Source organism: Bos indicus x Bos taurus, chromosome 6, assembly GCF_003369695.1.
Source record: "Bos indicus x Bos taurus breed Angus x Brahman F1 hybrid chromosome 6, Bos_hybrid_MaternalHap_v2.0, whole genome shotgun sequence".
Classification (NCBI taxonomy): Eukaryota; Metazoa; Chordata; class Mammalia; order Artiodactyla; family Bovidae; genus Bos; species Bos indicus x Bos taurus.
In genome coordinates, this window is record NC_040081.1 from 65,573,216 (window position 1) to 65,584,278 (window position 11,063).

General features: G+C 39.2%; 1 protein-coding gene across 1 annotated transcript in view; it reads right to left on the reverse strand.

Moving 5' to 3' along the window:
* LOC113894258 (cytochrome c oxidase subunit 7B2, mitochondrial) overlaps positions 1–9,043 on the reverse strand; it is a 134,137-nt gene extending 125,094 nt beyond the window's left edge. Inside the window, exon 1 of the mRNA XM_027544417.1 lies at positions 8,959–9,043. The gene's annotated coding sequence lies outside the window, so the exon portion shown is untranslated. The remainder of the gene's footprint in view (positions 1–8,958) is intronic.
* Positions 9,044–11,063: the final 2,020 nt, after the last annotated feature.

An 11,063-nucleotide genomic window follows, 5' to 3' on the forward strand; every position in this document is an offset into this window, starting at 1 on the left:
GAAAACTCAGCAGTCACCACAGGACTAGAAAAGGTCAGTTTTCATTCCAATCCCAAAGAAAGGCAATGCCAAAGAATGCTCAAACTACCACACAATTGCACTCATCTCACATGCTAGTAAAGTAATGCTCAAAATTCTCCAAGCCAGGCTCCAGCAATATGTGAACCGTGAACTTCCTGATGTTCAAGCTGGTTTTAGAAAAGGCAGAGGAACCAGAGATCAAATTGCCAACATCCACTGGATCATGGAAAACCAAGAGAGTTCCAGAAAAACATCTATTTCTGCTTTATTGACTATGCCAAAGCCTTTGACTGTGTGGATCACAATAAACTGTGGGAAATTCTGAAAGAGATGGGAATACCAGACCACCTGACCTGCCTCTTGAGAAATCTGTATGCAGGTCAGGAAGCAACAGTTAGAACTGGACACGGAACAACAGACTGGTTCCAAATAGGAAAAGGAGTACATCAAGGCTGTATATTGTCACCCTGCTTATTTAACTTATATGCAGAGTACATCATGAGAAACGCTGGACTGGAAGAAGCACAAGCTGAAATCAAGATTGCCAGGAGAAATCTCAATAACCTCAGATATGCAGATGACACCACCCTTATGGCAGAAAGTGAAGAGGAACTAAAAAGCCTCTTGATGAAAGTGAAAGAGGAGAGTGAAAAAGTTGGAAAGCTCAACATTCAGAAAACGAAGATCATGGCATCCAGTCCCATCACTTCATGGGAAATAGATGGGGAAACAGTGGAAAGTGTCAGACTTTTGCGGGGGGGGGGGGGGGGGGGGGCTCCAAAATCACTGCAGATGGTGACTGCAGCCATGAAATTAAAAGACACTTACTCCTTGGAAGGAAAGTTTTGACCAACCTAGATAGCAAATTCAAAAGCAGAGACATTCCTTTGCCAACAAACGTTCGTCTAGTCAAGGCTATGGTTTTTACTGTGGTCATGCATGGATGTGAGAGTTGGACTGTGAAGAAGGCTGAGCGCCGAAGAATTGATGTTTTTGAACTGTGGTGTTGGAGAAGACTCTTGAGAGTCCCTTGGACTGCAAGGAGGTCCAACCAGTCCATTCTGAAGGAGATCAGCCCTGGGATTTCTTTGGAAGGAATGATGCTAAAGCTGAAACTCCAGTACTTTGGCCACCTCATGCGAAGAGTTGACTCATTGGAAAAGACTCTGATGCTGGGAGGGATTGGGGGCAGGAGGAGAAGGGGATGACAGAGGATGAGATGGCTGGATGGCATCACTGACTTGATGGACGTGAGTCTGAGTGAACTCCGGGAGTTGGTGATGGACAGGGAGGCCTGGCATGCTGCGATTCATGGGGTGGCAAAGAGTCGGACATGACTGAGCGACTGAACTAACTAAAGCAGATAGTGAAGACTGCAGTTTATCTATTAATATATTTTCTAGTACTGAATCCAAAATTATGCTTTTTCCCTTTTAGTCTCAGAAATAAGGTATTGGCGATAGTCCTTCTTCTACCCTTGTAAAACAAGAGAGCAGAGCAGCTTCCTAAAGACAGTTCAATTCCAAGAACAAGTGAAAATAAAGGGGTTCCTAGTTTCTCCTTATCAATTCAACAATCAAATAACTCCCTGAACTACTTCAGACATGTTATGACAATGGATCTTACATGTAAAGGAAACATCAGAGGTGGGCAGGAAGCATTCTATGGTCCCTCCCATACACCAATATTCTGCAGCATTCTATTCTTTCTAAACCTCTAAGCTTAATCTTAAGCTTCAGCTCAGCTTGAGGAGTGGCTTTCCCCTAGAGAAAGGAATGAGTATCTTATCAAGACATTCCTGCTCCCACCATTGAGTCACCCACTCCAACTATGACTCTGGGTATCTTTCTAGAGCCAGTGTTTCCAGTTTAGATTTTCAAGCTCAGAATCCTTCAAAACAGGTCAAAAACCACATTAACTGAAGTAAATCTGTAGTCATTCTAAATCTAAAGCTGAAAATTTAATCCCAATTCTATTTCTTATCCCAAATTTTGACCAGCACATTCACCATTTTAATCAGCAGTCCTGCAATTTTATCAAAAGGCTGAAATTCTAAGAATAAAATTCTGACATTATAGACATATTCCAAACTTGAAAATAACCTCTTTAAATTATTAAAATCCCAAGGATAAATTAAAGTCCAAAAATTAGATAACCTTGAAAGTTTAAATACAAGAAATTTTAAGGTTGAAAGAAATTTAATGTCTATGGTCAAAGTCTCAGGCCTTTGTGAGCTGCAGTTTGAAAATATTAAAATCAAATTGCTAGTACAAAGTCCAAAACTCATGTTGATAAATTTATTCTACTTTTTCTCAGTCAGAGGTATTCTCAGTGTCTAAAATGGGTATAGTTTCCTCAAGGATTCATAAATTGTATCATGTTAAAGACAGGTAAAAAGACATGTTTTTACTACAAACATCTTAAAGAGTCCAAAAAGTAGTCATCTGAAAAAAAATAAAGTTGAATCTGTATCTTACTTCATGACCACTGACAAACTCAAAAAGAATCAAAAATTTAATGTATAAAGGAAAAAAAAGCAACCATAAAAGTACTAAAGAAAATAAATTTCTTTATAAACTTGGAGAAATACATTTCTAAATATGACTCCAAACTCATAAAATAAAATAGATATATTTTTACCACATTAAAAAAATTAGTAGGGTCAAAAGACAAATGACTGACATGGGAAAAACATGTGAAACTCACATCAGAGACAAAAGTAATATCTTCTTCATATAAAAAGAGCAGCTGGATATCAAACAGAAATAAAACACTAAGTGTTCCCTAGAAAAAGGACAAAAACTGAGAGCCAGTTCCCAGAAAAATTCAAGTGGCCCTTAAACAAATGGAAAGATATCAAACTCTTTTGTGTCCTATTATTATATGAATGCAAATTAAAACAACACTGAAGTAACATTTTTCACTTATCAGATTGGCAAAAATCTCAACCTTTCATAATATTGTTAATAAGGCTATTGTGAGGCATATAAGCAGAATGCAAAATGTAAAAGACTTATGAGATTTAGCAATATATAAACAATGCTATCTACTGCAAATACTGTAAGAACATCTATGAAATATAATTTTATTGCTCAGACTTCATGAGAAAAGTTAACAGTGGTCCATCAGACAAAAAAAATCATGTGAAGAATTGGATATTAAGTGCTTAAGTGTTGACAATATTGGTCTCTTGAAATGGAGAGCATTAGTTTCTGAATAAAATTCCATACGTAAGATTTGGATGAATTTGGTAGCTAAGTTTAACATATATTTGATGAATAAAGGAACCTGTAACTGATTAGATATATGGTCCATTAGTAATATTTGAAATCATTTATTCATAGCTTAGTCGGTAGGGAATCTGCCTGCAATGTGGGAGCCCTGGGTTTGATTCCTAGGTTAAGAAGATTTCCTGGGGAAGGAAATGGCAGCCCACTCCAATGCTCTTGCCTGGAGAATCCCACGGACAGAGGAGCCTGGCAGGCTACAGTCCATGGGGTCACAAGAGTCAGACACAACTTAGCGACTAAACCACCATCACCAAACAACGTTATATATGCATTTAACTTCTGATCCAAAAAATCAAGTCTCAGAATTTATACTATAGATAACTTGCCAAAAATGAGAAGTATATAAGCTTATTACCAAACTACTATTTTTAATTGCAAAAGAAGGGAAATCACTCAAGTGTCTATCAACAGGGGAATATTTAAATAAACTATGATACATTCACATAGCAAATATTCATGTTACGCTATATTAATATTTTATACCATGAGAAAGAAGCTCTCTACCTATTGATATGGAAGCATTTCTAGAATGAGCAACTAAGGGAAAAAACAAGATGTAGAACAGTATATAAAATTTGATTTCTTTTGTAGAGAAAAGGCAAAATTAAAAATATGTATTCATATATGCATACATTTGCATTTAAACTTTGCAACCCCAAGGACTGCAGGACACCAGACTTCCCTGTCCTTCACCATCTTCCAGAGCTTGCTCAAACTCATGTCCATTGAGTCAGTGATACCATCCAACCACCTCATCCTGTCATCTCCTTCTTCTGCCTTCAATCTTTCCCAGCATCAGGGTCTTCTCTATGAGTCAGCTCTTTGCACCAGGTGGCCAAAGTACTGGAGCTTCAGCTTCAGCATCAGTCTTTCCAATGAATATTCAGGACTGATTTCCTTTAGGAGGGACTGGTTGGATCTCCTTGCAGTCCAAGGGACTCTCAGGAGTCTTCTCCAATAACACAGTTCAAAACAATCAATTCTTCAGTGCTCAGCCTTCTGTATGGTCCAACTTTCACATCCATACATGACTACTGGAAAAACCATAGCCTTGACTAGACTGCCCTTTGTTGGCAAAGTAACGTCTCTGCCTTTTAGTATGCTGTTTAGGTTGGTTGTAGCTTTTCTTCCAAGGAGCAAGCGTCTTTTAATTTCATGGCTGCAGTCACCATCTGCAGTGATTTTGGAGCCCAAGGAAAAAAAGTCTCTCACTGTTTCCATTGTTTCCCCATCTATTTGCCATGAAGTGATGGGACTGGATGCCATGATCTTAGCTTTTTGAATGTTGAGTTTTAAGCCAGGTTTTCACTCTTCTCTTTCACTTTCATCAAGAGTCTCTGTAGTTCCTCTTCACTTTCTGCCATAAGGGTGATGTCATCTGTCATACCTGAGATTATTGATATTTCTCTCAGAAATCTTGATTCCAGCCTGTGCTTCATCCAGCCCGTGCTTCATCCAGCCCAGCATTTCTCATGATGTCCTCTACATATAACTTAAATAAGCAGGGTGACAATATACAGCCTTAAGGCATTCCTTCCCAATTTGGAACCAGTCTGTTGTTCCATGTCTGTTTCTAACGGTTGCTTCTTGACCTGCATACAGGTTTCTCAGGAGGCAGGTAAGATTGTCTGGTATTCCCATCTCTTTAAGAATTTCCCACATAGTCTAACTCAAACCAAACTGCCTGGGTCTATCTCTCACACTTACAAATTAATTAAAGTCTTTTAGATGATCTATAAAATGGAAATTGTAGGAATTCTTACTTTAGGGATTGATACACAAAAATAATGAGTTAACAACTGCAAAGTACACAGGACAATATTGGGCATTTACTAACAATTACAGTAATGTTTGTTAAACAACTGCTGCTTCTGTTTAGTGGCAAAGTCGTGTCTAACTCTTTGCGACTCCCTGGACTGTAGCCTGCCAGGTTCCTCCATCCAAGGAATTTCCCAGGCAAGAATACTGGATTAGGTTGCCATTTCCTTCTCCAGGGCATCTTCTCTACACAGGGATCAAATCAGGGTCTCTTGCTTGGCAAGCAAATTCTCTGCCCCTGAAGCACCTGGGAATCCCATGTTAAACAAGTAAATATCAGTAAGTACAACTTGAAAGAAATATAACAGAAATTAGATTTATCAATGTATATTTTTTTAGTTTTTGAATTACAAGTTTTTGAGTTTGGAATGTATGGTTCAAAAACAAAAGTAAATTAACATATAAACTTAAAACTGGCCCCAGAGCACTAAAACTTAAATATAAGACATTCCCAGATTCTAGACTAGATATTCCCCTAAAACACTGTGTTCTTAAAAATCAGAATTGGTGGCACAAGCGGTAAAGAATCCACCTGCCAAAGCAGGAGACACAACAGATGCAGGTTTGATCCCTGAGTTGGGAAGATCCCCTGGTGTAGGAAATGGCAACCCGCTCCAGTATTCTTGCCTGGAGAATCCCCTGGACAGAGGAGCCTAACAAGCTACAGCCCATAGGGTCACCAAGAGTTGGACAGGACTGAGCGACTGAGTATGCACGAAAAGGAAGAAGTATACCTGGAAATATTATTGGTTTTAGCTTTATCTGGATGCTTGTAAGTCTGTGTGAGCAGTACAGATTCCAGGAAACTATTAGTACATTAATTATGACACTATGGACTCATCAATCTAGGCACAAAAATGCATTTAGCATACCACTGCCTCTCTTGGACTGACATTTCAGACATTCCTGACTTTCAGAAAAGTTTAAAATTCTGCAGTCAAGATCACCAGATTTTACTTGAAGTATAATTTTTCCCTCTGCAACATATTTTTAAAACCTCTTCATTTCTGTTCTCTCCTTTAACTTCCAGTTTTTGACACTCTGTTACTACTGGAAGTGGAAACTCTATCTCATGAAATAAGCCTTACTACCTCCAGAAAGCAGATATTTTCAATCCTATATGACAGTGGCTCTTTCCACTGCCTCTTGCTACGGAATGGCTTAGCTGGTGAAACCTGTATCTCAGAGAGGGTTTCCTTTTTATCTTATTTATTTTGGCTGAAAAATCACTCTCAAAAGTTGATTCCTGAAGTGAAGCTGCAATTGATGTTTCTGAAGCCTGAGAGCCTAGGGGCCCACTGAGAACTAATAGCCCTTCCATATGCTCCTGCGGGCAGTGCCTTTCATCACTGAAGTGTTCAGGCCTTGAATAGCATTTTTTTTCTGCTACACATTTTTCTACAGCAATAAAATATGCCTCTACTTTTTATCTTCCTATACCTTTCAGAAAGTTGGAGTTAATTTGTTAACCATTTAATCCATTTCAAAAGTTGAGTTTCTAACTGCTTAACCTGCTTATTAATTTGGTCTGTTCTCCAAAATATAACAGATTATTGCTGTTTGCTGGAAATGAATACTTGCCTTCCTTTTTATCTTTTCCAGACATCAGGGTTTGTGGGTTTTGTTTTGTTTTTTTTCTAATTTCTTCCTCCATTTCTTAAATTCCATAATCATTTCAACTATCAATGATGAAATCACTACATTCTGAGTTTACTAAAAGTATCTACTATTTAAACAGATTTCTTATCCCCCACTTCTCTGAGATGGATAATTCCACAAAAAAAGACTTTTCTCCCATCAGACTGATATCAAGCCTATACAAGCTTAAATTTAACTCATCTTCTTGCCTTGTTCCTTGCAATGTGCCTTATCTTGCTGAGCCTTGTCTTCAGTCCTAATTCTTGGGCATATTCCTTTAAGGCACAAACTAAGTATATCTCTCTGCAAATCTACAAAGACTATAGTACCTGAAAATCACCTAATGATACTCTGTATATTCTACAGACCTTCCTACTTTTCTCACTATTTAAGATTCTGTTCTAATGCACTTTATATCATTTTCTTACCTCAATTGTTTCTTGACTCTCTTTGAAGGAGACATTCCATTTGAGACCCTGCCTCTTTCTCTTTTTGATTAATTTGGGACCTGGGGACCTATTTCAATCTAGTAACAACTAAACACCTCTCCCTTTTCTTATACTCTGTTGAACAGCATTTACATCCCCTTGACTCTCTATTTCTCCCTTATAGATGTCTACTGGAACTTCAAAGTGTAATTTTCTACGTCACCTTTGTCAATTCACTTCATAATTTCTCAAGTTTTCTTCTAAAATAAGTTTTATTCTCCGCCAGTTTTTCTTTTGTTTCCATTGTTCATTTGTTTCCATTGTTCTATATTAACCTGAGCACGAATTTTAAATTACTTGAATACCTCAAACTAAGCAAATGCAATCATTAGAACCAGAGATTCCCAAGCACAAGCCTATCTGACTTGTTTTCTTAGACACTATTTTTGCAATCGTTTTATTGAGTTATTTTTCCTTCTGAATTTAGGAAGTTATATGGTCCTTATCGGCTTCCCTGGTGGCTCAGCGGTAAAGAATTTGCCCACAATGCAGGAGACCGAAGTTCAGTCCTTGCATCAGGCAGATCCTCTGGAGAAGGAAATGAGAACCCACTCCAGTATTCTTGCTTGGGAAATCCCACAGACAGAGAAGCCTGTCATAAAAGAGTTGGACATGACTGAGGGACTAAACAACAAGATACTCTTTACAGTAAGGGTTCTCTTTTTTTTTTTTAATTTTGGTATCCATCAACCTCCTATTGGTGGAGTCACAATTTGAATCTCAGCAGTGAAAAGTCATGGTCAGACTGTATGAAATTATCAAATTTAGGGCCACTTGAGATCAAGAGATAAGTGGTGGTGGTTTAGTCACCAAGTCCTGTTGTATCTCCCCAAAGAGATAGGAGAAACTTTTAAACATAGGAACAAGTCACATGACTCCTAGATTTGTCCCTCTGTTTCCTCTCTTGACTCTGAAAAGGACTCCAAACAATACAAAAAATAACCAGAATTTCATATTTTCTCTGCCACAACCTAAGCCTAGCACTAAATACATCCTGCAGATACTGCTGATTACAGTAGAAACACTTTGAGACCTAAAAAAGGCTGGTACACGAAAAGACTCTCTATAATCAAACCCTTGTCTCTGACAAGGCTACTTAGAAATAATCAAATATGTAGAATTTAAGGTCAAGCAGCAGCAACTATTTGGCTAGGATGCATTTAATAAGGATATCTCAGTGGTACTGGTCAGATTTTCTTGCTGAGCCCTTGAAAGCTTGCCTACCTTTGCTTACATCCCAAAGTATGCAGACTTGCCCGCTACAGAAATCGGCGTCTGCTTATATAAAAACAGCCACTCTCCTGTAAACAAAATTGCCATAAGCTGGAACAGCCCCTTACCACTGAAAATACGTTGTCACAGCTCCCTACTGCTGAAAATATGTGGTCAGTGCCTAGTCCAACACTGTCCAATACCTCCCACTCCAACCATGCCATAAGCATGCACCCGAAGTGTTACTCCATAAACACTCTAAAACACAGATTTCTCTTTTTCGTTTTCTCTTTACTCCCACTCTATATTCTAGATGTCTGCATGTGAGAAGGGTCCCGTAAGTAAACTCTCTCTCTTCCCTTGAGAGAAATGAAAAAAAAAAAGCGGCAGGAAAACCAAAATATTTCCTTACAACTGCTAGAGAAGGTACTTAATTAAGTATGGCTTATAACCGCAGGCTTACTGATACTGAACTCCAGAATTAGACTTACCAAACACTGGCCAGACAGCGTCCAACGGAAGATGGCGCAGAAGCAAATTCGTCGCCTGTCAACTTTACCGCCTGGGGGCCTGAGTGCCGAGTGAGGTGGGAACCTATTAGAAATCGCTCCTCCCTAAAAGGAAATAAAGGGGCGGGTCACATCCCGACTTCCTCTTTCAGAACTGACCAATCAGATAGCTAATTGCCACAGGCTATACAGGAAGAAGTCCAAAGATCGAGAACCGTTAAGGGTGTTGTTCTTGTATGTGTCCCTCCATGTAAAGGAAACAGCACTGGGACAAGGGTTCCTGTTCCTTAACATAATGCATGGTCTTTCCGGTGGGAATCTTTTCCTTCTTTGTCACAGCGATCTTATGGCAAACTCTCCGGTTGTTTCTTTCAGTTATATCTTAATCCCACCTGGCCGTGAGGGAAATTTGAAAGTGCCTGTAATCAGAGAATGAGCCACAAGTCTTGCAGTGTATCTGACCTCTCCTAAGCATGCCAAGTTATTAATTATGGTGCTAAGTCACTTCAGTCGTGTCCGACTCTGTGCGACCCCTTAGACGGAAGCCCACCAGTCTTCCCCGTCCCTGGGATTCTCCAGGCAAGAACACTGGAGTGGGTTGCCATTTCCTTCTCCAATGCATGAAAGTGAAAAGTGAAAGTGAAGTCGTTCAGTCGTGTCCGACCCTCAGCGACCCCATGGACTGCAGCCTTCCAGGCCCCTCCATCCATGGCATTTTCCAGGCAAGAGTACTGGAGTGGGGTGCCATTGCCTTCTCCGATTAATTACAGTAACCATGTTTTCCAAGCTAGGACCCCTGAAAGTGAAAGGGGACAATAAAATAAATTTATAAATTTTTGAGATTTTATATTGGCGAATTTAGTATAGACAGCAATTCAAAATTCATTTTTTTAAATAAAATTATTTCTCAAAGTTAAACTATATTTAAGCAAAAACTTGAAGATGTCTTCATTAATATTAAAAAACAGCAAATGGTAATTCTTGGCAAATCTTAATGTATTTTAATTAGTTTCAGCCTTTATTGTCTGTAATACTGTCACTAATATTTTCCTGAAGAATACATTTTTAATATGGTGTTGCTGCTGCTGTTGCTGCAGCTGCTAAGTCGCTTTTGCTACTGTTAAGTCTGCTGCTAAGTCACTTCTGCTGCTGCTGCTAAGTCGCTTCAGTCGTGACCGACTCTGTGCGACCCCATAGACCGCAGCCCACCAGGCTCCCCCATCCCTGGGATTCTCCAGGCAAGGACACTGGAGTGGGTTGCCATTTCCTTCTCCGATGCATGCAAGTGAAAAGTGAAACTGAAGTCTCTCAGTCGTGTCTGACTCTTCTCGACCCCATGGACTGCAGCCTACCAGGCTCCTCCGTCCATGGGATTTTTCAGGTAAGAGTACTGGAGTGGGGTGCCATCGCCTTCTCCGTAAACTGCTTTAGTCGTGTACAATTCTGTGCAACCCCGTAAACGGCAGCCCACCAGGCTCCCCCATCCCTGGGATTCTCCAGGCAAGAACACTGGAGTGGGTTGCAATTTCCTTCTCCAAGGCACGAAAGTGAAAAGTGAAAGTGAAGTCGTTCAGTCCTGCCCTACTCTTCGCGACCCCATGGACTGCAGCCTACCAGGCTCCTCCATCCATGGGATTTTCCAGGCAAGAGTACTGGAGTAGGTTGCCATTGCCTTTCCCAATATGGTGTTACTGTTTTAAAAATTTTTAATTGCCTTCAGTCTTGTCAAATATGTATCTTATGGTTGATATATGGGAAATTTTGACATCTTTAATTTACTCCTCACTGTAGATAATATTTTAAATTTAGAAAATAAACTCAGAGAAATTATGCTAAACAGAAAATCTCATTTCCAGTTTTTCTTAAAATATATAATTTCCAGTCCAAATATTTTCCCAAGTACTGTCTTTTTTGTCTCTACTCAAAGTAACAATCTTCAGCAAACATTTGTATGATACAAGTTTCATAAAATGTTTTCCATTATTTATGATCTTTTTGAAGGTTTTGCCAAACTTAGATGCTGCAAATTGGAGAGCCTCTTAAATTTCATTTATTTTCTCTAAGAATGCAAATTTATCCTGTTTTAA